This window comes from Aegilops tauschii, chromosome 2, assembly GCF_002575655.3.
Source record: "Aegilops tauschii subsp. strangulata cultivar AL8/78 chromosome 2, Aet v6.0, whole genome shotgun sequence".
NCBI lineage: Eukaryota > Viridiplantae > Streptophyta > Magnoliopsida > Poales > Poaceae > Aegilops > Aegilops tauschii.
The window spans coordinates 642,906,948-642,918,986 of record NC_053036.3 but is presented as its reverse complement, the minus strand read 5'-3'; positions in this window follow the sequence as shown (position 1 = coordinate 642,918,986).

Below are 12,039 nucleotides of genomic sequence, written 5' to 3'. Positions count from 1 at the left end.
GGCGCCGTTGCCGGGGAGGTCTTCGCTCAAGTCAAGACATACCAAGTACCCATCACAAACTCATCTCCCTCGCATTACATTATTTGCCATTTGCCTCTCGTTTTCCTCTCCCCCACTTCACCTTTGCCTTTTCTTCGCCTTCTTCCCGTATGACTTTTTGTTTGTGTTTCCACGTGCCTTCTATTTGCTTGCATCTTTGCTTGCTAAAAATTTATTGATATGGATCCACTTAAAGTGTTCTACTTGGATCATCTTCGATCCATATGCTCTCGTGCTGAAACCCCAACTAGCCTAGTTGATGGGAAATCTTTAGATGAGCATGCTCATTTTGTGCATCACCGTTTGTCTGAAAAAGGGAGACTCTTATGGGATCAAATAAACAGATTGTTGTGTTATGCTTGGAATCTTTGTGAAATTATGATTTTACTTGTTGCTCTAAGAACCCTAAAAAACACCTTCCCTACCTATGTGAGTTTAATGATAATGAAATCTTATCTTCTTATGCAAAGGGTGTTTATAGTTACTATGATATCGAACAAATTGAAGAATTTGTTGCTTTTAAGGGTGCTTATGAAGTTGCTTCTTTGATTCAAAAGTATGATATTACTCTCTAAGAATCTAAAATTTTTAACATACTTAAATATTGCTATGAAAACTATGCTCATAATGTCTATGTCAAAGAATTTATTGAGAGAATGACCGTTGCTTTGGAAGAAAATAATGATATGCATGAATCTATAGATAATGATGATTCCGATGATTTGATTGAAATATCCCTTAATGAACATGATGCTTGGTATTCCTTATGTTATATTTATTGAGAATTTATTTCTTGTGGCCATGATGCCAATATTTATGAAGATGAATCTGCTATAGTTCCTTATGTTAAACATGAGATCGTTGCTATTGCACCCATACTTGGTAGTTCCTTCGATGAAAAGCATGAGTGGAGTGATGTTATTATAAATTCTCTTAATGACAATTGTGTTAATAATATGCAAAACCCTAGGCTTGGGGATGCTAGTTTTTCTATGTCTACTATTTGTTGCAACGATCATGATTGGGGTGATTCTTTTTATGATCTTGAAAATTTATTTAAGCCCCATGATGAATATGAGATTGATAATAGTGTTTGCAATATTATTGAAAGTGGGTTTGGAAGAGTGTCAACTTTAGATCCCACAAATTTGGATTTTGATCAATCTTATGAAATTTTTATAAAAGTGGGTTTGGAGAGGTCATGACTTTAGTTAATGATAATCCCACTATTTTGGAAGAGCGTCAACTTCACATGCATGTGGATTGTGTTGAGAATATGTTATGTGATAGATTTGCATATGATCCTACATGTAATTATTATGAGAGAGGAAAATATGGTCGTAGAAATTTTTATCTTACTAAATTACCTCTCGTCATGTTGAGATTGCTATCGTCTCTTTCTTCTTCCTTGCATATGCTAGTTTTTGCTTGCCTTGCAAATTTGTTTGCTTATAATATGCCTATGCATAGGAAGTATGTTAGACTTACATGTGTTTGTCACATGTCTTATGATGCTCTCTTTGTGTGATTCAATTCTTATCTTTCTTGTGAGCATCATCGAAATCTCAATGCCTAGCTAGGGGAGTTAAACGATAGCGCTTGTTGGGAGGCAACCCAATTTTATTTTTGTTTTTTTGTTTTTGCTTCTGTTTAGTAATAAATTTATCATCTACCTTCTGTTTAGATGTGTTTTCATGTTTTAATTAGTGTTTGTGCCAACTAGAACCTATAGGATAACCTATGGTGATAGTTAATTTGATTCTGCTGAAAAACAGAAACTTTGCGCGCACAAAAATAATTTTAGTAAATCACAGAAACGTGATTTTGCGTTGATTCTTTTTTCTGTAGATCAATAGACAAATTTCCGAGGACTTCCTATTTTGGTAGAAGTTTTGGAGTTCCAGAATTTTGCGTCAGTTACAGATTACTACAGACTGTTCTGTTTTTGACAGATTCTGTTTTTCGTGTGTTGTTTGCTTATTTTGATGCATCTATGGCTAGTAAAATAGTTTATAAACCATAGAGAAGTTGGAATATAGTAGGTTTGACACCAATATAAATAAAGAATGAGTTCATTACAGTACCTTGAAGTGGTGTTTTGTTTTCTTTCGCTAACGGAGCTTATGAGATTTCTATTGAGTTTTGTGTTGTGAAGTTTTCAAGTTTTGGGTAAAGATTTGATGGACTATGGAATAAGGAGTGGCAAGAGCCTAAGCTTGGGGATGCCCATCGCACCCCAAGATATTCAAGAATAGCCAAGAGCCTAAGCTTGTGGATGCCCCGGGAAGGCATCCCCTCTTTCATCTTTGTTTATCGGTAACTTTACTTGGAGCTATATTTTTATTCGCCACATGATATGTGTTTTGCTTGGAGCGTCTTGTATGGTATTAGTCTTTCCTTTTTAGATCACCACAATCATCCTTGCTGTACACACCTTTTGGGAGAAACCCACATGATTAGAATTTATTAGAACACTCTATGTGCTTCACTTATATCTTTTGAGCTAGATAGTTTTTGCTCTCATGCTTCACTTATATTATTTTGAGAGTCTTTTAGAACAGCATGGTATTTGCTATGGTTATAAATTTGGTCCTAGAATGATGAGCATCCAAGTTGAGTATAATAAAAACTATCATAAAAAGTGCATTTAACACTAGGATCAATTTGATGCTTGATAATTGTTTTGAGATATAAAGGTAGTAATGCTAGAGTCATGCTAGTTGGGTAATTATGAAATTGAGAAATACTTGTGTTGAAGTTGGCAAGTCCCGTAGCATGCACGTATGGTAAAAGTTGTGTGACAAATTTGTTGCATGAGGTGCTCTTTTGATTGTCTTCCTTATCAGTGGCAATCGGGGACGAGCGATGGTCTTTTCCTACCAATCTATCCCTCTAGGGGCATGCGTAGTAGTACTTTGCTTCGAGGGCTAAGTAAACTTTTGCAATAAGTATGAGTTCTATGACTAATGTGAGTCCATGGATATACGCACACTTACCCTTCCACTTTGCTAGCCTCTATTATGCCGCGCAACTTTTGCCGGTATCTTGCACCCATTATTTACCTTCCTCAAAACAGCCACCATACCTACCTATTATGGCATTTCCATAGCCATTCTGAGATATATTGCCATGCAACTTTCCACCGTTCCGTTTATTATGACACGCTCCATCATTGTCATATTGCTCTTTGCATGATCAAGTAGTTGACATCGTATTTGTGGCAAGGCCACCTTCATAATTTTTCATACATGTCACTCTTGATTCATTGCATATCCCGGTACACCGCCGGAGGCATTCATATAGAGTCATATTTTGTTCTAAGTGTTGAGTTGTAAATCAATAAAAGTGTGATGATCTTCATTAGAGCATTGTCCCAAGTAAGGAAAGGATGATGAAGACTATGATTCCCCCACAAGTCGGGATGAGACTTCGGACTTTATAAAAATAAAAGAGGCCAAAGAAGCCCACCAAAGAAAAAAAGGAAAGAAAAAAAAAGAAAAGGAAAAAAAGGAGAAAGAAAAAAAAGAAAAAGAAAGAAAAAAGGGGAAAAGAAATATAAAGAAAAGAAAAAATGAGATAAAAAGAGAGAAGGGACAATGCTACTATCACTTTTCCACACTTGTGCTCCGGAAGAGCACCTTGATCTTCATGATAGAGAGTCTCCTATGTTGTCACTTTCATATACTAGTGGCAATTTTTCATTATATAACTTGGCTTGTATATTCCAATGATAGGCTTCCTCAAAATGCCCTAGGTCTTCGTGAGCAAGCGAGTTGGATGCACACCCACTTAGTTTCTCTTGTTGAGCTTTCATACATTTATAGCTCTAGTGCATCCGTTGCATGGCAATCCCTACTCACTCACATTGATATCTATTGATAGGCATCTCCATAGCCCGTTGATACGCCTAGTTGATGTGAGACTATCTTCTCCCTTTTTGTCTTCACAACCACCACCATATACCACCATAGTGCTATGTCCATGGCTTGCACTCATGTATTGCGTAAGAGTTGAAAAAAGCTGAAGCGCGTTAAAAAGTATGAACCAATTGCTCGGCTCGTCATCGGGGTTGTGCATGATGGGAGTATTTTGTGTAATGAAAATGAAGCATGGCCTAACTATATGATTTTGTAGGGCTAAGCTTTCTTTGGCTATGCTATTTTGATAAGACATGCTTATTTGCTAGTATGCTTCGAAGTATTATTGTTTTTATGTTTTATAAGGTTTTATCTTGAATCATTTGGATCTGAACAATCATGCCACAATAAAGAAAATTACATTGAGAAATATGCTAGGTAGCATTCCACATCAAAAAATTTGTTTTTATCATTTACCTACTCGAGGACGGGCAGGAATTAAGCTTGGGGATGCTTGATACGTCTCCAACGTATCTATAATTTTTGATTGTTCCATGCTATTATATTACTTGTTTTGGATGTTTATGGGCTTTACTTTACACTTTTATATCATTTTTGGGACTAACCTACTAACCGGAGGCCCAGCCCGTATTGCTGTTTTTTTGCCTATTTCAGTATTTCGAAGAAAATGAATATCAAACGGAGTCCAAACGGAATGAAACCTTCGGGAGCGATCTTTTTGGAACAAACGTGATCCACAGGACTTGGAGTGGAAGTCAAGAAACAATCAAGGCGGCCACGAGGGTGGAGGGCGCCCCCCCCCCTACTGGGCGCGCCCCCCTATCTCATGGGCCCCTCGGGCGTCCACCCACCTAATTCTTCCTCCTATATATACCCATGTACCCCGAAAACATCAGAAGCGCCCACGAAAAACTATTTCCACCGCCGTAACCTTCTGTATCCGCGAGATCCCATCTTGGAGCCTTCGCCAGCGCTCCACCGGAGGGGGAATCGATCACGGAGGGCTTCTACATCAACACCATAGCCCTTCCGATGAGTTGTGAGTAGTTTACCACAGACCTTCGGGTCCATAGTTATTAGCTAGATGGCTTCTTCTCTCTCTTTGAATCTCAATAGAAAGTTCTCCTCGATCTTCTTGGAGATCTATTCGATGTAACTGTTTTTGCGGTGTGTTTGTCGAGATCCGATGAATTGTGAATTTATGATCAAGTTTATCTATGAGAAATATTTGAATCTCCTCTGAATTCTTTTATGTGTGATTAAGTTATCTTTGCAAGTCTCTTCGAATTATCTGTTTGGTTTGGCCTACTAGATTGATCTTTCTTGCAATGGGAGAAGTGCTTAGCTTTGGGTTCAATCTTGCAGTATCCTTTCCCAGTGACAGCAGGGGCAGCAAGGCACGTATTGTATTGGTGCCATCGAGGATAAAAAGATGGGGTTTATATCATATTGCATGAGTTTATCCCTCTACATCATGTCATCTTTCTTAATGCGTTACTCTGTTCTTTATGAACTTAATACTCTAGATGCATGCTGGATAGCGGTCGATGTGTGGAGTAATAGTAGTAGATGCGGGAAGGAGTCGGTCTACTTATCATGGACGTGATGCCTATATACATGATCATGCCTAGATAATATCATAATTATTCGCTTTTCTACCAATTGCTCGACAGTAATTTGTTCACCCACCGTAATATTTACGCTATCTTGAGACAAGCCACTAGTGAAACCTATGGCCCCCGGGTCTATCTTTTATCATATAAGTTTGCCATCTACTTTTATTTGCATCTTTACTTTTCCAATCTATATTATAAAATACCAAAAATATATTTATCTTATCATATTATCTCTATCAGATCTCACTTTCGCAAGTGGCCGTGAAGGGATTGACAACCCCTTTATTGTGTTGGTTGCGAGTTCTTGTTTGTTTGTGTAGGTGCGTGGGACTTTTGAGGAGCCTCCTACTGGATTGATACCTTGGTTCTCAAAAACTGAGGGAAATACTTACGCTACTATTGCTGCATCACCCTTTCCTCTTCAAGGAAAACCAACGCAAGCTCAAGACGTAGCAAGGATTTTGACCGCTTTGCTGAAATGATTAGACCTATCTTTTTGCGTATGCGTTTGACTGATATGCTTAAAGTGAATCCTTATGCTAAGTACATGAAAGATATTATTACAAATAAAAGAAAGATACCGGAAGCTGAAATTTCCACCATGCTTGCTAATTATACTTTTAAGGGTGGAATACCAAAGAAACTAGGTGATCCAGGAGTACCAACTATACCATGCTCCATTAAAAGAAACTATGTTAAATCTGCTTTATGTGATCTTGGAGCCGGTGTTAGTGTTATGCGTCTCTATTTATATAGTAGACTTGAATTGAATAAGTTGACACCTACTGAAATATCTTTGCAAATGGCCGATAAATCGACAGCTATACCTGTCGGTATTTGTGAGGATGTGCCTGTTGTGGTTGCAAACGTTACTATCTTAACGTACTTTGTTATTCTGGATATTCCCGAGGACGATAGTATGTCGATTATCCTTGGTAGACCCTTTTTGAATACTGCAGGGGCTGTTATTGATTCAAACAAAGGCAATGTCACTTTTCATGTTAATGGTAATGAGCATACGGTACACTTTCCGAGGAAACAACCTCAAGTTCACAGTATCAATTCTATTGGAAAAATCCCATCGATTATTATTGGAGGTTTTGAATTTCCTCTTCCTACTGTCAAGAAGAAATATAATATTCTTATTATTGGGGATGTTCATATCCCCGTTGAGGTAACTTAGTGTTATTCGAAATTTCTCCGTTTCCATGTTATTCGGAATGAGTTTGTTAACAAGACTTGATCAACCTTGTTAGTGGATTCCTTTTGATGAGCATGAGATGGATGAAGTTAGAAAGCACAACTCTGTGTATCCTCCTTTTACTTTCTGTTATTTACATTAAATAAAGCAAAAATAGTATTTTTTTTTGTCTGTTTTCTGATTTATCCATGCAGTAAAAAATACCCCGAAAATAAAAGTTCTCCAAATGCCCTGAAAATGAAATATGATTTTTTCTAGAATATTTGAGAATATCTGGCACTGAGAACACAGCAGGGGGAGCAAGCACCTGGCCACGAGGGTCCAGGGCGCGCCCACCCCCATGGGGTGCGCCCCCTACCTCGTGAGCCCACGGTGGCCCCCCTCCACTTATTCCTGCACCCACACACTTCATCTTCCTCCCAAAAAAACACCATCCAGCTGAAGCACGAGTTCTAGCTCATCTTGCTGCCATTTTCAATCTCCTTGCTCAAAGCTCCATTCACAAAACTGCTTTGGGAGATTGTTCTTTGGTATGTGACTCCTCCAATGGTCCAATTAGTTTTTGTTCTAGTACTTTATTCATTGCAAATTTTTGCTGCTGAGGTGACCCTGTTCTTGAGCTTGCATGTCAAATTTATATGGTCCCAAGTAGTTCTAATGCATGGTATAGTCTCTAGGCACTTGTGGGAGCAGTTGCTATCAATTTTGTTGAGCTTGGTTCACTTTTATTTTGAGTTACTAAAAATTTCAGAAATTTTTCAGAGGAAGAATTATGTCTAGGAAAATGTACCAAGGCGGTTCTTCCAGGAAGCAAGGACCCAGGCTCACAATACAAGAGTCGGACGATGAACCACCGAGGGAAGCTCAAGTACGGCCTTGTGAATGGCCGTCAGAGGAGTTTATGGTCATGTGTGTAATGCCGATCTTGAGGACTTCATGTCAGATAAGTGCTCCCAACACTACTACCTTACTGACTCCTTTGTGAGAAGGTTTAAATTCACATCTACACGCAATACTCACACTGTCTTATTTGATCTTTATGATAAATCATATACCATGGACTTAGAAGATTTTAATACTACTTGTAAACTCCCGCAGTGGGGCAATGTCAATGAACCTCGTAAATTTGAATATAAAGACTTTCTTGCTAGTATCACTATGGGTGAATCCAGAGAAATCACACAAGCTACCATAGGGAGCATTCATTTTCCTGCTATACATTATTTTGCTCTCTTCATAGGTAGATGCATTAATGGTAAAGATGAAGCTTGTCACATGTGTGTTCCAGATCTTAGTGTTCTCAAGAGTGCTGTATTAGGTGATAAACAATATAACTTGGGGGCGATTGTTGCACGTAGGCTACATCTTAATGGTACATGTGGAGATTTGTTTGGTGGGATTTATGCAACTCGTGTAGCTAATTATCTTGGTATACCCATACATGGAAGTGACAGGGAGTTGCCTCCTGCTTATCTAGATTATAATCCCATGGTTAGCCATCAGTTTCTTGAGAGGAATGAACAGTTCCTCCAATATCGACTAATCTTTGACAGACGTCGCACTGTCCATGTTGCTCTCCCTGCTCCTGGTTTCTTTGACTTCCAGGCAAAAAGTAGATATATTATAACCAGGGAGGAGGCGAACGAGTATGAGAGGAGGACGGAGGCAGCTCGCTTCCAAGCTGCAGCTCATGAGGCGATAGCTGCTGCATCTCAGTACGACCCCAACTACAACTTTGATCCATGGGCATAGACCAACTTAGGCCAAAAGCCTAAGCTTGGGGAAGTATGTATTTCTCACCGACATTACATTCATGTTCACACACTCATTCTAGTTGTCGGTGCTCATACTTTTTCATTGTACTATCCATATTAGTTTACTTTCTTTTTCTTGCTTTCTTCTTGTGTGTTTGAATAACCTTAAGAAAAACCAAAAAAATTAGTTATAGCTTTTAGATAGTTTACTTTCCATGCCTGTAGTAGTAGTAATTAAAAGAAAACTCAAAAAGATTTCTCGTTCTTCTTTTGCTGGTTGGGAGTTTCCCCGTGTAAATAGTTTTATTTCTTTTCTTTTCTTTGGGGGTCGAGAGGAGAAGACCATGATGAAAATGTTGAGTGGCTCTCATATGCATTATTGTTGATTTAACCAAGAGCCTATATTACCTTGTCTTCTCCATTGAATTGAATGCTTGCAGATTCCAGCTTAGTCCAATGCACGTGCACTATTATTATTATGCACACCGTTCGATCGTGCAAGTGAAAGGCAATAATGACGATATATGATGAAATGGTTGAGATGAGAGAAACTGGTATGAACTCGACCTCTCTTGTTTTTGTAAATATGATTAATTCATCGTTCCTGATTGAGCCTATTATGAATAAACATGTTTGCAATGACAATTAGAGATTATAATTGCTTATGCCATGCTTAATTAGCTAGGAGTTTATAATGGTTTACCTTGCGTGCCAACATGCTATTAAAATGGTTGTGATGTGGTATGATAGGGTGGTATCCTCCTTTGAATGATTTGGGTGACTAGACTTGGCACATGTTCACGCATGTAGTTGAAACAAAATCAACATAGCCTCCACGATGTTTATGTTCATGGTGGATTATATCCTACTCATGCTTGCACTCAGTGTTGATTAATTTTGATGCATGTTCATGACTGTTGTCGCTCTCTAGTTGATCGCTTCCCTGTCTCTTTCTAGCCTACACTTGTACTGAGCGGGAATACTGCTTGTGCATCCACTTCCATAAACCCCAAAGTTATCCCATATGAGTCCACCATACCTTCCTATATGCGGTATCTACCTGCCGTTCCAACTAAATTTGTATGTGCCAAACTCTAAACCTTCAAATGAAATTCTGTTTTGTATGCTCGAACAGATCATGTATCAACTAGGGTTGTCTGTATCTTCCATGTTAGGCGGGTTATTCTCAAGAGGAGTGGACTACGCTCCTCACTCACGAGAAAATGGCTGGTACCGGGATGCCCAGTCCCATGCTCAAATCAAATCAAAATAATTGCAAACAAAACTCCCCCAGGATTGTTGCTAGTTGGAGGCACCCGTTGTTTCGGGCAAGCCATGGATTGATGCTTGTTGGTGGTGGGGGAGTATAAACTTTACCATTCTGTTTGGGAACCGCCTATAATGTGTGTAGCATGGAAGATATCGAGATCTCTTGGTTGTTATGTTGACAATGAAAGTATGTCACCCAAAATATTATTTATCTCTGTTTCAAAATCGAGCTCTGGCACCTCTACAAATCCCTGCTTCCCTCCGCGAAGGGCCTATCTATTTACTTTTATGTTGAGTCATCACCCTCTTATTAAAAAGCACCCGCTGGAGAGTATCGCTGTCATTTGCATACATTACTATTAATTTATATTGGGTATGACTATGACTGGATCTCTTTTACCATGAATTACAATGTCTAGTCAGTCCTTGATCTTCAGAGGTGCTCTGCATTTATGTTTTGCGGTCTCAGAAAGGGCTAGCGAGATACCATCTTGTTATATCATATTATGATTGTTTTGAGAAAGTGTTGTCATCCGAGATTTATTATTATTACTCGCTAGTTGATTATGCCATTGATATGAGTAAACATGAGACCTAAGTGTTATTGTGAATATGGTTAGTTTATAATCTTTGCTGAAAACTTGAATGCTGGCTTTACATATTTGCAACAACAAGAGCAAACAGAGTTTGTAAAAGTTTTTCTTTATCACTTTCAGTTTGTCAACTGAATTGCTTGAGGACAAGCAAAGGTTTAAGCTCGGGGGAGTTGATACGTCTCTGTCGTATCTACTTTTCCAAACACTTTTGCCCTTGTTTTGGACTCTAACTTGCATGATTTAAATGGAACTAACCCGGACTGACGCTGTTTTCAGCAGAACTGCCATGGTGTTATTTTTGTGCAGAAATAAAAGTTCTCGGAATGACCTGAAAATCCAAGCAACTTTTTGGAATTAATAAAGAATACTGGCGAAAGAATCAGCACCAGGGGGCCCACAACCTGTCCACGAGGGTGGGGGGCGCACCCCCCTACCTCATGGGCCCCCTGGAGCTCCACCGACCTCAACTCCAACTCCATATATTCACGTTCGGGGAGAAAAAAAGGGAGAGAAGGATTCATCGCGTTTTACGATACAGAGCCGCCACCAAGCCCTAAACTCTCTCGGGAGGGCTGATCTGGAGTCCGTTCGGGGCTCCGGAGAGGGGAATCCCTCGCCGTCGTCATCATCAACCATCCTCCATCACCAATTTCATGATGCTCACCGTCGTGCGTGAGTAATTCCATCGTAGGCTTGCTGGACGGTGATGGGTTGGATGAGATTTATCATGTAATCGAGTTAGTTTTGTTAGGGTTTGGTCCCTAGTATCCACTATGTTCTGAGATTGATATTGCTATGACTTTGCTATGCTTAATGCTTGTCACTAGGGCCTGAGTGCCATGATTTCAGATCTGAACCTATTATGTTTTCATGAATATATGTGAGTTCTTGATCCTATCTTGCAAGCCTATAGTCACCTATTATGTGTTATGATCCGTTAACCCCGAAGTGACAATAATCGGGATACTTACCGGTGATGACCGTAGTTTGAGGAGTTCATGTATTCACTAAGTGTTAATGTTTTGGTCCTGTACTTTATTAAAAGGAGACCCCAATATCCCTTAGTTTCCAATAGGACCCCGCTGCCACGGGAGGGTAGGACAAAAGATGTCATGCAAGTTCTTTTCCATAAGCACGTATGACTATATTCGAAATACATGCCTACATTACATTGATGAACTGGAGCTAGTTCTGTGTCACCCTATGTTATAACTATTACATAAGCAATCGCATCCGACATAATTATCCATCACTGATCCAATGCCTACGAGCTTTTCACATATTGATCTTTGCTTAGTTACTTTGCCGTTGCCACTGTTACAATTACTACAAAACTGCTACTGTTACTTTTGCTACCGTTACTGTTACTTCCATACTACTTTGCTACTAAATACTTTGCTGCAGATACTAAGTTCTCCAGGCGTGGTTGAATTGACAACTCAACTGGTAATACTTGAGAATATTCTTTTGCTCCCCTTGTGTCGAATCAATAAATTTGGGTTGAATACTCTACCCTCGAAAACTGTTGCGATCCCCTATACTTGTGGGTTATCAGCCATCTCCTCAGGCCGTCGCCGTTGTTCTTCCTGGTCCACGGCGACTACCTCGACACGGCCCACCCCGACTCGACATCGACCATGGCCTCCGTCGCACAGCTACCTCAACCACGGTTGCACCAACCTACGC